The sequence below is a fragment of the Eptatretus burgeri genome, chromosome 15, assembly GCF_056783735.1.
Source record: "Eptatretus burgeri isolate ZD-2024b chromosome 15, Ebu_testis_v1, whole genome shotgun sequence".
NCBI lineage: Eukaryota > Metazoa > Chordata > Myxini > Myxiniformes > Myxinidae > Eptatretus > Eptatretus burgeri.
Genome location: NC_140975.1, coordinates 5,681,117 through 5,695,377, shown reverse-complemented (window position 1 = coordinate 5,695,377; position 14,261 = coordinate 5,681,117).

Genomic DNA, 14,261 nt, shown 5'->3' with positions numbered 1-14,261 from the left:
CTGTACACCTGAGCAGGGAGCTTGAAACTGGCGCTTGGAATGAAATGTTGCTTAGGAGAGCGAGTTTGATGTCATCCATGAGGTGATGAGTTTTTATAGGTCCCAATGTCGTTGGTCAAGGCAGCACTGGAGCGCTCACCCGTGCGGGCTGACAAAACGATCTCGGAATGGTCCATCGAATTGTGATCGGGAACATCAGAAATCATCGGACGTATGTCGACGAAGGCTGTGCTTGGGGACTCACCAGTTAAATTCGGATCAAGTATAACGCTTGTCGGACTTTAGTCAGCCACAACGCTGGACAACTCACCACTCAAACCTGGGTCGTTAACAGGGCTTGCTGCATCACCACTTGTCCTTGGCATCAATTATCCTCCCATGCACTTCAAAACTTTGCCTGCACACCGACATGTGGAAATGAGCTCTGTTAAATGGCACTTATAACTTTACCGTGAAAAAAAAACAAGTCCACATCTGCAGTACAACAAAAAGTAAACGTCTAAATGTGTCCCATGAATGTCATCTCTGCTGTCACTGTGGTTTCCACCAAGTCCCTTGAACGAAGCAAACACAGGAGAGATGAAGGCAACTTTTTTTTTCGATTTGCCAGAAATGGAGATTTCGGCCCAATTTTACCGTTCCCAGCTCAGCGAGTGAAAGCATAAAAGGATATTCACCCCTTCAGCCCCGTTTAAAAAAAAATAAAATTGTACGTGATCGGAAGAAGTTGGAAAATTTTTCCTTCCAAGTTCAGCGTCGTCAAAGTGAACATGAATTTACTGGAAGGTGAGTTAGTTGGTGTTATAAAACTTCTAGAAGGTGAAAGATATATATTTTTCATCATCTCTGTAGAATCTGGTGATAATTGAATTGTTCGCATTTATTTTTTTCATGATCCGCAAAATGGGAGGTTGGAGCCGGTGATGGAAATCAATCACATCCGGTAAAGGGGCATCTGATGAACAGCCCGTATTACGTGGTACAATCTGCCTTCTTGAAACACCACAAGAATTACTTTTATTTTCTCGTAAATATGGCATTAGAATTTTAATTGTTATTCATTGGTGTTTAATTAAAATTAAACATTTATAACGTGGATGAAGGTCTCAAGTGTCAGACGGTACATTCCAATAGAATGTCATGAATACACGAACGTAATTAAATCAACACAAAAAGCATGACACACACACTTCAACTTTTAATTGCTGAAACAACATGACATGTTATTTCAATGGCTTACCTGTTGGCAACGTAGATAAAGGCTTAAACATGTGGGACTGACTGGATGACGACGATGACGTTTAAAGTGATGAAAGTTGTGATGACGTGGGATTTAACAACTTCATTTTGAGTCCCCTCCTATCCCTGTGTTGTAAGAGGCGACCAGGGTTGCGTCAGGAAGGGCATCCGGCATAAAACATGTGCCAAATCACTATGCGGATCATACGGATGATCCGCTGTGTCGACCCCTAACGGGAGCAGCCGAAAGAAGAAGAAGAAGATTTTGAGTCCCCTCCTGATGGGTTCAGATCTGTGATGAAAAATACCTTTTGTCCTGAAAGAATTAATGATTTACAAGCTCTGACATAATCAAATACTCATAAAACATTATTTAATTAGTCTCGATGGGATCCTTCCTTCAGTACTATTGTTACAGATATGGAAACCTTGTGCACACAAACAGCCAGAGTGCCCGTAGTTCAGTTATTTCAATAAGTATGTGTGCAGTTGGAATCCATCCCCTATGTCTAATGGGAATTTTGTGTGTGCGCTGTGAGTTATTTTATAGTTAGGTTATTTAAATCTCCCGATCCCCTCCACTTGCGGCCACAGTGTCTTTCAGCGCTCGCGCCCTCACCTCGCGGCTGCAGCATACGAGGCGAGGTCCTCGCGTACTTGATTAGACTTCCTCGAATTGGTCTGCATTCCAACACCACGAGGCAAAATCGTTGTTTCTCTCGCAAGAGGGGTACAGACACGCGTAGAGGGGGTGGGGTTTTCCCGGCTCGGCCATAACTCCGCCCAGAAAGGACGGACCCATGGAGGTCCCTGTGCAATCAGGGCGATCAGCGCGTTAGCTCCATCAAGGCCCCGCCCCACCCAGAGCGGTCGATAAAGGACGACGCGACCCTCAGTGTGTGCGTGTGTGGAGAGTTCTTGTGCTGTTTGAGTTCGGAGAGTTCAGAGCTCAGCAAGTTCTTGCGTGTCCTTGGGAGTTCTTTGAAGTTCTTTGGAGGGAGCAGTTTTTGGAAGGCAGTTTGGGTGCGCTGTCATCATTGCTGGAGCTCTCAAGCCTGGAGTCTCCACTGACCTTCTGCAAGGAGCAACCCTGGATCCGCTATCCACCATCCAAGCTCCCACGGACCATGGGCCCCACACGTGCAGGTCGTGGGCCAAGCCGCACGAATGCGGTCAGGTACCCCGACAGAACTCTGACCCCCAGCTCGACTATCCCCTTGGCTGCGAGGCTCAAATAAAGACCAATGGGGTGCTTTTTGTTTTGGGCATGTGTCTGTATGTGGTGCCATCCTATAAGTAAAACTGTTTAAGTGTTTATGATCATTGTAAATATTTGCTTGCATGTAGTCGTGAATAAGTCTACACTTCATCCCTTTGTTTTATTCCTGTAAATAAAATAATTGTTTAAATGTTCCAGTTCGTTTCTGTCATTTCTTTGATTAACCCAGCATGGTTCGGACTTGAGAATTAGTGAGGCCGTTCGGGCCGGTAAATTGTTCATTTGGCCCGAAAGATCTTGGTAATCCCCGCTCAGTTTACATCCGGATCGGCCTCGGTAGACGGCCCGTTCCGCCCGAGGTCCGTCGAGGGTGCGGTTTTCCCCGGTAGTTGGACGATGTGGGTATTTAGGTATATTGAAATTAGGCAACTAATCCTACCCCACGCCATCGAAATATTGGCGACCACGATCCGCTAAGGGACCCGTGACCTTTCGGACTTATCTGAGAGTCACGACCTGGATTCCGGGTGTTCGGTGGGAGACGGCTCTCCTGCTCCCCCTGGTGGTCGTTTATCACCACCGAACCCCGGTCCACAACACTATATCTGTGAACGAAGTTCTCCAGAGATGTTTTTCTTTATAAGTCAATGCAGTTGTTCTATTAACGAAAGTAATTAATATCGGTAATTGAAGTTATTAACATCACAAATTAATATGCTAATTGCATGATTATGAAGTATAAATCAAGTAATTAAAAGTATACACAATGGGCTTTGTTCACTGTAAGTTATGTTGAAATATGTCAGTATTAAGGAAGTTATTACACTTTGAAACACGAAACACCTGAATTTAGATCACAAGCCTTCCCATCGAACTCTGTGTTCAACACAAAGGCCCCAAAATCGACCGCTTTCTCACACTTAAAATACTGATAACTCCCTTCATATTAACAATAGAACAAGCATTTACACGTCATTTTAATGTTTTTTTCAATGATAAGATTACAGTTATAATGATCTCTGAAAAATTACTTCACGTTCCAACACCCATCCATCGACGAATCGCAAACAAACCTCGTATTTACCTCGACATATCTCATATTTACCTCGACATATCTCATATTTACCTCAACATATCTCATGTTTACCTCAACATATCTCGTATTTACCTCAACATATCTCATGTTTACCTCAACATATCTCGTGTTTACCTCAACATATCTCATATTTACCTCAACATTTCTCATGTTTACCTCAACATATCTCGTGTTTACCTCAACATATCTCGTATTTACCTCAACATATCTCATGTTTACCTCAATATATCTCGTTTACCTCAACATATCTCATGTTTACCTCAACATATCTCATGTTTGCCTCAACATATCTCGTGTTTGCCTCAACATATCTCGTATTTACCTCAACATATCTCATGTTTACCTCAATATATCTCGTTTACCTCAAGATATCTCATATTTACCTCAAGATATCACATGTTTACCTCAAGATATCTCATGTTTACCTCATATCTCGTGTTTACCTCAACATATCTCGTATTTACCTCAACATATCTCGTGTTTACCTCATTATATCTCGTGTTTACCTCAACATATCTCATGTTTACCTCAACATATCTCATGTTTACATCAACATATCTCATGTTTACATCAACATCTCATGTTTACATCAACATATCTCATGTTTACCTCAACATATCTCATGTTTACCTCAAGATATCACATGTTTACCTCAACATATCTCATGTTTACCTCATTATATCTCGTGTTTACCTCAACATATCTCGTATTTACCTCAACATATCTCATGTTTACCTCAACATATCATGTTTACATCAACATATCTTATGTTTACATCAACGTATCTCATGTTTACATCAACATATCATGTTTACCTCAACATATCTCATGTTTACCTCATTATATCTCGTATTTACCTCAACATATCTAGTATTTACCTCAACATATCTCATGTTTACCTCATTATATGTCGTATTTCCCTCAGCATATCTCATGTTTACCTCATATATCGTATTTACCTCAACATATGTCGTATTTCCCTCAACATATCTCATGTTTACCTCAACATATCTCGTATTTACCTCAACATATCTCATGTTTACCTCAGCATATCTCATGTTTACCTCAGCATATCTCGTATTTACCTCAGCATATCTCATGTTTACCTCAACATATCTCATATTTACCTCAGCATATCTCATGTTTACCTCAGCATATCTCGTATTTACCTCAGCATATCTCATGTTTACCTCAGCATATATCATGTTTACCTCAACACATCTCGTATTTACCTCAGCATATCTCATGTTTACCTCAGCATATATCATGTTTACCTCAACATAGCTCGTATTTTCCTCAACATTTCTCGTATTTACCTCAACATATCTCGTATTTACCTCAACATATCTCGTATTTACCTCAACATATCTCGTATTTACCTCAACATATTGTTTACTTCAACATATCGTGTATTTACCTCAGCATCTCATATTTTACGGCAATTCGCTGTTTCAACCTGCAGCCCCGACTCTCTTCTTCTCCTTCTTCTTATTCTTTAACCATTGATGTGGTGTGATTTATGATAAAAAAAAATGGCGATGAGATGGTCTTGCTGACACTGATTAACAAGGACAAATGTGTCCAAGAGCCGCGTCAGAAAGGTTTTATCTTCACCAGAAGAAGAACAACGCGGAGATCTCTTGGAACCAGCGTTCGCAACGCGACGAGGCGAAAAAGGAGCAATCTGATTGATCGTTTGGAACACGTGACGCGAGGTTTGCCGACCAATCACATCGTTCGTTGCAGCTGCTGCTCTTCTGTGGTGAATGGAACGTCCAATCACAGGATTTATTTTCATGGAGTCTCCGCCGCGGCACCTCAAGGCTCTATTTTTCACATTTGATCCATCTTTAACCGAGTTTTCTGCAACCGTGGATTCTATTAACCTCTCGGTTACGGAAAATCTGGCGAGTTTTGAGTAAACAAGTTCGAATTGCGAACATACCCCGTGGGAGTTCATTCGTCCAACTCTCAGGTGAACGACAGCACACCGACCACAGGTAGTTTTGATATCCAGCTATAATTCCAGCAGTGTGTGTGTGTGTGTGTGTGTGTGTGTGTGTGTGTGTGTGTGTGTGTGAGTGTGAGTGTGAGTGTGAGTGTGAGTGTGAGTGTGAGTGTGAGTGTGAGTGTGAGTGTGAGTGTGAGAGAGAGAGAGAGAGAGACCACTGTTTCTCGACAACCTCTGGTCCGATCTAATTGAAACTTGCCAGGTATATTGCTGGGGACCGGAGGATGTGCCTTTTCAAGGTTTGGTATTAATCGGACAAGTGCTTCCCAAGTTATGGCCATTTATTTACCAAACCAATGACAAGACACGTTGTTGCGTGGGCGTGGCCGATGGGGAAGGGAAGCTCAGCCACGTTCCCCATTACGGGTTACAACGTACGGGCTTCCGGATAGTGATGACTTCGTGGATTCTAATAATTTCTCGATTTCTTATGCGCATTTATAGATAAACACAATGCCCCAAGTTATGATCGATTTCACATTAGACGGTGTATAAATTTGGGTAACAGAGTGAGCTGGTATGCTCCGCAGCAGGAAGTAAATTATTTTTTGCACGTTTTGTTTTTTTTCCTCTCTTTCCTCTTCTCTTGTGTTTTTCCTTGCGATGACATTGGGAAAAGGCAAAATACGTTGGGGCTAATTGAATAATTAGCCATTAAAAATAAATTGCGAATCATCGCAACTGCCATATGTGAACTTCAGACAGTGAGGACTTCACTTCCGGATAGTGACGATTACTGTATTCTTTCTCGATTTTTTTTTTCTTGATTTATCGACTTACTGTATTCTTTTTTTCTCAATTTCTGTACTTTCTCGATTTTCTTTAACACAATGCCCCAATCCAATTGTCGTTTACGACAGCGAAGGAACGAAGCTGCGCGTCGTGCACGCGCAATGAAATCTGACGAAGCACGAGCTGCTCGCTTGACACGCGACGCAACGCGCATGACAAGGCGTCGTGCAGCTGAAACGGATGAAGAACGAACTGCTCGCTTGGCAGAAAACACTGAACGCGAGACAAGGCGTCGTGCAGCTGAAACGGATGAAGAACGAACTGCTCGCTTGGCAGACAACACTGGACGCGAGGCAAGGCGTAGTGCAGCTGAAACGAATGAAGAACGAACTGCTCGCTTGGCAGACAACACTGAACGTGAGGCAAGGCGTAGTGCAGCTGAAACGGATGAAGAACGAACTGCTCGCTTGGCAGACAACACTGGACGCGAGGCAAGGCGCCGTGCAGAAGAAACGGTTACGGGCATGCACGTACAGGCACGTGAGAGCGAAGGAACGGTCTGTGCGGTTGTTTCTGGCACGCGGTTTGAAATTTTTTTTTTTTGTTTTTTTTTGGCACGTACGGCCACGCACCTATGGGCATGCACTAGTTTGTTAAGATTTTCATCACATCAGAAAAAGAAACCAGAACTCCTCACAAGAGTGAGCCGAGTTTCATATCATCATTTGTGACTTAATTTTGCGTTGGGCATTGCCGAGCACATTTAATTACTTTTTTTCTAATAACAATTTTAAGAAAATGGGCTGAAAGGGACATTTCTCGGCCCAAAGGGCCAGAATCGCACTTTGGGCTCGGTTAATGCCTGAAGAATGGTCTCTGGAATATACCTGTCAATTTTCGTCGAATTCTGTTCACAAATAATGGAGAAATAGACTTTAAAATGGACTGTACACAAGAAAAGAGAGAACGCAAGCGGTGCTGAGACCCCGTGGGGTGGAAGACCACGTGGGGTGATCCCCTTTGGGTGGAAGACCACGTGGAGTGGAAGACCCCACGGGGTCTTGCGGGGTGGAAGACCCCGTGGGGTGGAAGACCCACGGGGTAAAAACAAAAAAGTTCTTGCGTTCTGAGAGGGTCGAGCCGTGACACCAGTCGCTTCCCCCTGGATCGGCGCATTAATATATATTTTGGTTCATTGAAAATATCAAAAGTGATGTTGAGAAAACGGTCTGGAGTCCGCTAAATGTTCTTGGGTTCCCATAGAGCCTCACCCTGGGACCGCGACGGGGCTGTACCCCAAACCGTGGCGGGATCTGCGGAACGGGTCCTGGAGCATCGTGACTATAGCCAGGTGGTGTGCTGGGGAAGATACACCAATTACGTTGAAACTGTCGTGTCTCGATCACTGTCTTTTTATTTTACATGTATCGTAGAGGCTTGTCGAACAGCTTGTACTAATACACTGAACAGAGCAGGATGAAGCAGGACAAAAGGAACAGTACAGAGACGGAGGGGGGGGGGGGGACATCAGCAGAGTTGAAGGCCAACGTGGAGTCAGACTTGGACAAACCACAAGTGAGGAAAAAGAGGAACAGATGGAGATGAGCAGTGAATCTGGATTTTGGGAGTTTCACAAGAAGGTGCTGATGGTGAATCATGTGTGCAGAAACCTGGGGAGGGGAGGGGGGGGACAAAGCGGGGAAAGAGCAGAGGGTGTGAGACCGGAAAGGAGGCAGAAGAAGACAGAGACCACAAACAAACCTTTCTACGATTGGAAACTAATGGCACCATCGACTCGGTTTCATCGTGGGAAATTCTAATAATCTTGAAAGCCTTGGTTTCCATGGCATCAATGTGAATAAGATGTGAAGCAGGGGAGCCAGCACGGTGGGTAAAGCAGTTCTCTATCAAGCTGCAGATAAAGGCCTTGTAGATGGACAAGAGTTCAGGTGTGCTAAGGAAGGAATTTGTATGATGCATAATGCCCAGTTGGTGGCTGGCTTTGGAGGTCAACTTTGAAAGATCATGGTTCATAATGAGACTCAGGAGTTTGAATAACCTTCTCAAGAGGATTGTTAAGAAAGTACATGGGGAGATTTACCAGATGGTCCTTTCAGATAGAGATAGTGAGATTGTGATATTTGTGGGCGAGGGTTTGAGTGTGTGGGGAGTGGGGGTGGGGGGGGGGTTATGTGTGAAGTGATATCAATTCAAAATTGTGAAGGAGCGATTCAAGTAGAAATGAGAATTGTTAAGGAGCGATTCAAGTAGAAATGAGAATTGTTAAGGAGTGATTCAAGTCGAAGTGAGGATTGCTACAAATAGGATAACGTTGTGATACCCGGGATAGAAACAAGACAGCAAGATGCACTTTCTATCCGAGGAATGGCTGCCAGGCTTTGAACAATAGGAAACAAACTCATTTCTTGTGCAATGTGAGGAGAGAGAATGGGAAGAAAGTGTGAATGGGAGGGAAGGCTGCATAATTGGAGGGGAAGGAAGCGTAAGAGAAATGAAGGCAGTATACAGGCAAGGGAAGGAAGTGTGATGATGCTGCCTTCCCATCCCCTCACACTGCCTTCCCATTTCCTCCCCTTTCCCTCATGCTGCATTCCTCCTCTCCTCTCATGCTGCCTTTTTCCCTCCTCTGTTTTCCCTTGTGCCACCTTCCCCTCTCTTCCCTCCCCTCACATTGCCTCCCTCCCCTCCTCTCACACTGCCTTCTTCCCCTTCTCTCACACTGCTTTCCTTTCCCTTCCCTTCCCTCACGCTGCCTCCCTCCCCTTACGCTGCCTTCGACCCCTCCCCTCAAGCTGACTTCCCTCCCCTCTCACTGCCTTCCCACCCCTCCACTCGCACTGCCTTCACACATGCTGCCTTCCCTTCCCTTCTGTCACACTGCCTTCCCTCCCCTTCTGTCACACTGCCTTCCCTCCCCTCTCACAGCATTCCCTTCCCCCTCACAATATCCTCCCAAACTACCTCTCCTCTCCACCCCCATGGACATTTACCAGTGATCTCCACGTGCTGTATTAATGTGCTGTTTTTGTGTTCGTCAAAAGCCTGATATTAGTGTCTGGCTTGGGACCTTAAATTTATGAGTTCAAGCCCCTGTTCACTGTTGAATTAACACCAGGTGGTGTTGACTCTGCCTGTCATCTTTCTGAGTTGGGCTGATTACACCAGACTTGCTATCGAGGATCAGAGTGACCCCAATTAGTGTGTAGGTGTGTTTTTATCTTTGCTGGTTGTTTTGGGGGGTGGGGGTTGGGGGGGGGTGCAGTCTCCACTATTTACAGTCTCCACTATTTACAGTCCTGTATTCCTGTCCACACATTTTCCAATGCAGTGAGGTGTTTTAAATGAAAAGCAGTATGTATGTTTTTGCTTCGTGCACATAAGCTGGGTTATTATTATTTTTGCCGATACGCTGCCCATAATTTGTCAGCACTCAGAAGATAATGTTGCATGATTGGAACAAGATCGCCTATCGAGCGGGTACACTGCTAATGAATTGAACATGTGGACTAATGATGGAATCCAATATTTATTAACAGCATTTGGTTTTCAGGAATTTTTAATTTTGAAGTGAAGTGTATTCAATGCTTTCAAAGTTAAAAATAGGTCCGTCTGTCCGGGAGCTCACCTGGAATCAGGAGCAACAGTCGCTCAAACACCCTCCCCCCATCCCACCCTGCAGACCCCCTCAGACTGAATTTTTAGCTCATCTGGACGATAGTCAGCTCAGCTTATGCGTTCGAGCAGTGTCCGCAGGTGAGTCACTCAGTCAGTGAGTGCATCAGTCAGTTAACACTTCAGTCATTATTGCTTGAATACGCTCATGAAGAACCACGAACACGCTGACGAAAAACCACGAATATCCCAGGAAAAAATTGCAAAAACACTGGGAAAATTATGATAAACGAAGCACAGGCCGCAAATGTAAAAGCAGTTCAGAAAAACCGCATATACGCCCACAAAAAACTGTGAATATGCTCACATAAAAACCGCGAACACGCCAGTGAAAAAACGCACAAACGTATCCACAAAAAACCATGAAAACGCCCGAGGAAAATGCGAAAAAATGCAAATATGTGAAGCACAGGGCCACAAATGTAGAAGCAGTTCAGAAAAACCTCAAAAACGCCCACAAAAAAAAACTGTGAATACACTGATGAAAAACCATGAATACGCCCACGAAATACATGAACATGGTTGCGAAAAACTGTGAATACATGAAGCACAGGGCCGCGAATATGGAAGCAGGTCAGAAAATCCGCATATATGACCATGAATGCATCTGCGAAAACCGTGAATATTCCGAGAAAAAAACAACGATGAAAGCACAAACTCCCCACCCCCACCGCAAATATGCAAAGACCAGGGCTACAAATGCAGAAGCAGGTCAGAAAGTCCGCATATATGCCCGCAAGAAACCATAAATACGCCTGCGAATACGCGAAGCACCAGGGCCACGAATGAAGAAGCAGGTGAGAAAAACCGTGAATGCACCCACGGATACGCCCACCAAAAACCGTGAATACGCCCAAAAAGAAACTGCAAATATGTGAAAGAAACTGAATGCGTGAAGTGCAGGGCCACAAATGCAGAAACAGATCAGAAAAACCGCATATACGCCCACAAAAAACTGCGAATGCATCCACGAAAAACTATGAATACGCCAGTAAAAAACCGCGAATTGCACGTGAATACACCGGCGATAACATGTGAATAAAAATCCTAGCCACCTGGGTTTAATTGATAAGGTTCTGAGTTGGGGTATTCCTTGGTGACCTTCCCGATACCATCACTGGAGCTGCCTGCCATGGCCCCGATCTTCTTAATTGCCTGTCTACCACCTCCATAACCATTTTCTCCAGGTTCGCCACAATCAGGGCAACCCCTTCCCTGGACCCACCATTGTTTGCAGTGCCCACCTGCCTCATAGTCACTGGATAACACTCACCCCCACACGCCGGTGGCCTCAATGTCTCCCAACGGGCTGTAGTGGCGGCCGCCTCGCTCATGCTGGCCGGGCGCCAAACAGACAGGTGTGCCCTGAGGTCAGGGTCTGGGAGGGCCTGGATAAAATGGTCCAGGGACAGTCTTTCTTGGGCAGATGCCCGCATGCCTGATCCCCACCGCGTGGCGAATATCATCTGCCAATTCCCCAATAGTCTCATGGGGCTTCTGTTTTCATACCGTGAGCTGAGCTTAAACAAGGTTGTGATGTTGTTATACTCCATATCGGTATTTTAGAGCTACAATGAGGTTCGGCACTGACACCACACCATCGGGTATGGTTCTTAGAATCTCTGTCGCCACACCGCACAATTCTGCCACCAGATGCACCCCACTTTCGTCTGTGTTCCACCCTTTGCGTTGAGCCATGCACTCAAACTGTGCCAAAAATGCCTCTTGCCATCATACGGGGCAAATGGCATCACTCGGTTTCCTGGGGTTTGAATGCCACACAGCAGTCCTTGTGGGGCCAATGTGTGGGCAAGCCCTCCGAATCCCGACAGTGCTGTGAACATGGGATCCCGTTCGGGCAAGCCCGATTCACCCTCCGTCACTCAAGAAAATGGCTACCCCTGTCTGTGTCAGTGCATGTCCCGTGCTCTCGCACTCCATACCACTTATTCTGGGCACGCACTCTATCAAACTCGCTCTTTGCACACAATCCATGCCACTCATCACTCCAAGAAACCTCAGGTCCTCCCCTTCCCAAGTTCAACCCACACCTATTCGCACCATGCACCCGTGTCGGCTCCCACCTTCTTACCTTGACTGGACTCACCTCCTCCTGGTTTGCCTCGAGGTCTCATATACCCTCTCCACCTGTGCCTGCAATGTGTTATCTTGATATTTAAGCCTTGTTTCAACATGTTCCATCAATTCTGCCTGAATTTGCTTTTCCCCTTCCACCATCTCCACTTGTTCTTCCCTCACTTTATCTATCTCGCCTCTTATCTTTATGATCTCCCACTTGGCTCCCTCGAGTTCCTCTTCCAGAATTACCGTCGTGTCTTCTCTACTCTTTCATTCCCCGTTCCTTCGTCACTATATGTTCCTTTATCTGTCATTCTTTTGTTTCTATCATTTGTCCCTTTTCCTGTTTTCTGGGTTACCTTGTCATGTCTCACCTTACATTCCTTCTTGATTGCTATCAGTTCCCCCTTGGTTTCATTCTGGGCCTTTTTCAATTATTTTATCACCTCCATATTACCTCCTATTTCGATTCTTAGTTGTTCCTGCCCTTCCTTAAGTCCTTTTATCTCTGTCTGTATTTTATCTGTCATTTTGACCTGACCCACCTTCATCTCTACCCAGACACCGTCCACACACCCCCTTACTCCATTCATCTCATCCATTACAGCTTGGAATTTCAATGCCACATCACCCATTGCCTTTAACTTCGCCTGTCCTGCATCCATTTTTCTGCCCATCGCTTCCATGTCACATCTGAGGCCATCACCCATCGCCTTTGACTCCACTTGTCCGGAATCCATTTTTTTGCCCATCGTTTCGAGCCCTAACTCCATCGGTGCCATTATCTGTCTCATGAACAGCATCATCTCATCGTTGCCGGATTGCGATGTTGATGCTGATCCGATACCCTGCACCATGTTTTCCGGGGATGGGGGTGGGTGTCTTCGAGTTCTGTTGGTATTTCCATGGTGTCCCCTACTGCACCCTCTCCCTCAATGTCATTGTCATATACAATTCCCTGGACCATAGGTTCCTCCCCCATATCATCATCCTCATCAAAAGCCATCTGGATGATATGCTCGCCTTGGTCCGACATAGCTGCACAATTACTTTTTAACTAAAATTTGCACCCCAATCACGCTCCGTCACAGTTTTGAATTTTCTCAATCCTGACGTCCGATGTTATTGAGTCAGGGGCTAAAAAATATCCCACTCCTGACCCCAAATTGTCACGGATCCGAGGTTTGAGGCTTGCCATGAGGGTCTCGGGTCCCTGCCGAACACGCGTTCCTGAGGCCGCCGGGCACAGATAACTCTGCACACCAGCAGATTGCTAGGTAACCAGGAACACCGATTGGCACAGCCAATCCGGGCAGGGTTACACTACTTTGCATGATACCTTACCTGTGGACGGCCGGCTAATTAGGGTCACGTGCCCTCAGCGCACACTCGGATTGCTGCCGAGCATTACAATGAGTGTGTGCTGGGTAACAAAGCAAATTATTGGGGTACAACTATACTTGTATAGCAACTATACCCTAACTTTACAACTGTACTCCTCTAACTATACTTGTGCACTGACACTGTGTCAGAGCAATAAAGGAAAAGACAACCGAGACAGATTGGAAATGACAACACACAATTATTTATTACAAACACATAAGCAAGCAATCATTTAAAAGCAAGTATCGACGAGTCAAGCAAGAAAGCAAAAGGGCACATCAGAGCACATTTAACCACAACACATATTCCTCTTATTCAATCTTACTTACACAAAAGACTTGGTCATCGTCCACTCGGGGAGAAGAATAAAATAAGAACTTGAAAATAAAACAAGTGAAATCCTTCAATACAGCGCGTGTGGTGAAGCAAATGAGTACACTAATGTTAAAATATGCAATTTATGCTTTTTCAGTTGAAAAACAATTAAAAAGCGTACTTAACATTTGAAATGTAAAAATCTTGTTATTGTTGTGATAAGCACCTTTATATATAACAGAAGGAATGAAATCGTTCGATACAGCGTGGCAGGGGACCGCAAAAGAATGATAGCATCAGAAGAACTTAGCTTTCAGCATTTGGCGATCGGCGCGAAATGCGATGGTGGGCGGAAGTAACGTCTTTCGTTCGTTCCTACATGAGGGGCGCGTTGCTTCGTTTTTTTCCGTCGAGCAATAAATTAAATGGTTTTCACATATATAACACATTAGTTTCACAAATTTCCATTGAAATACTCGGGTATTTCCGTCAAT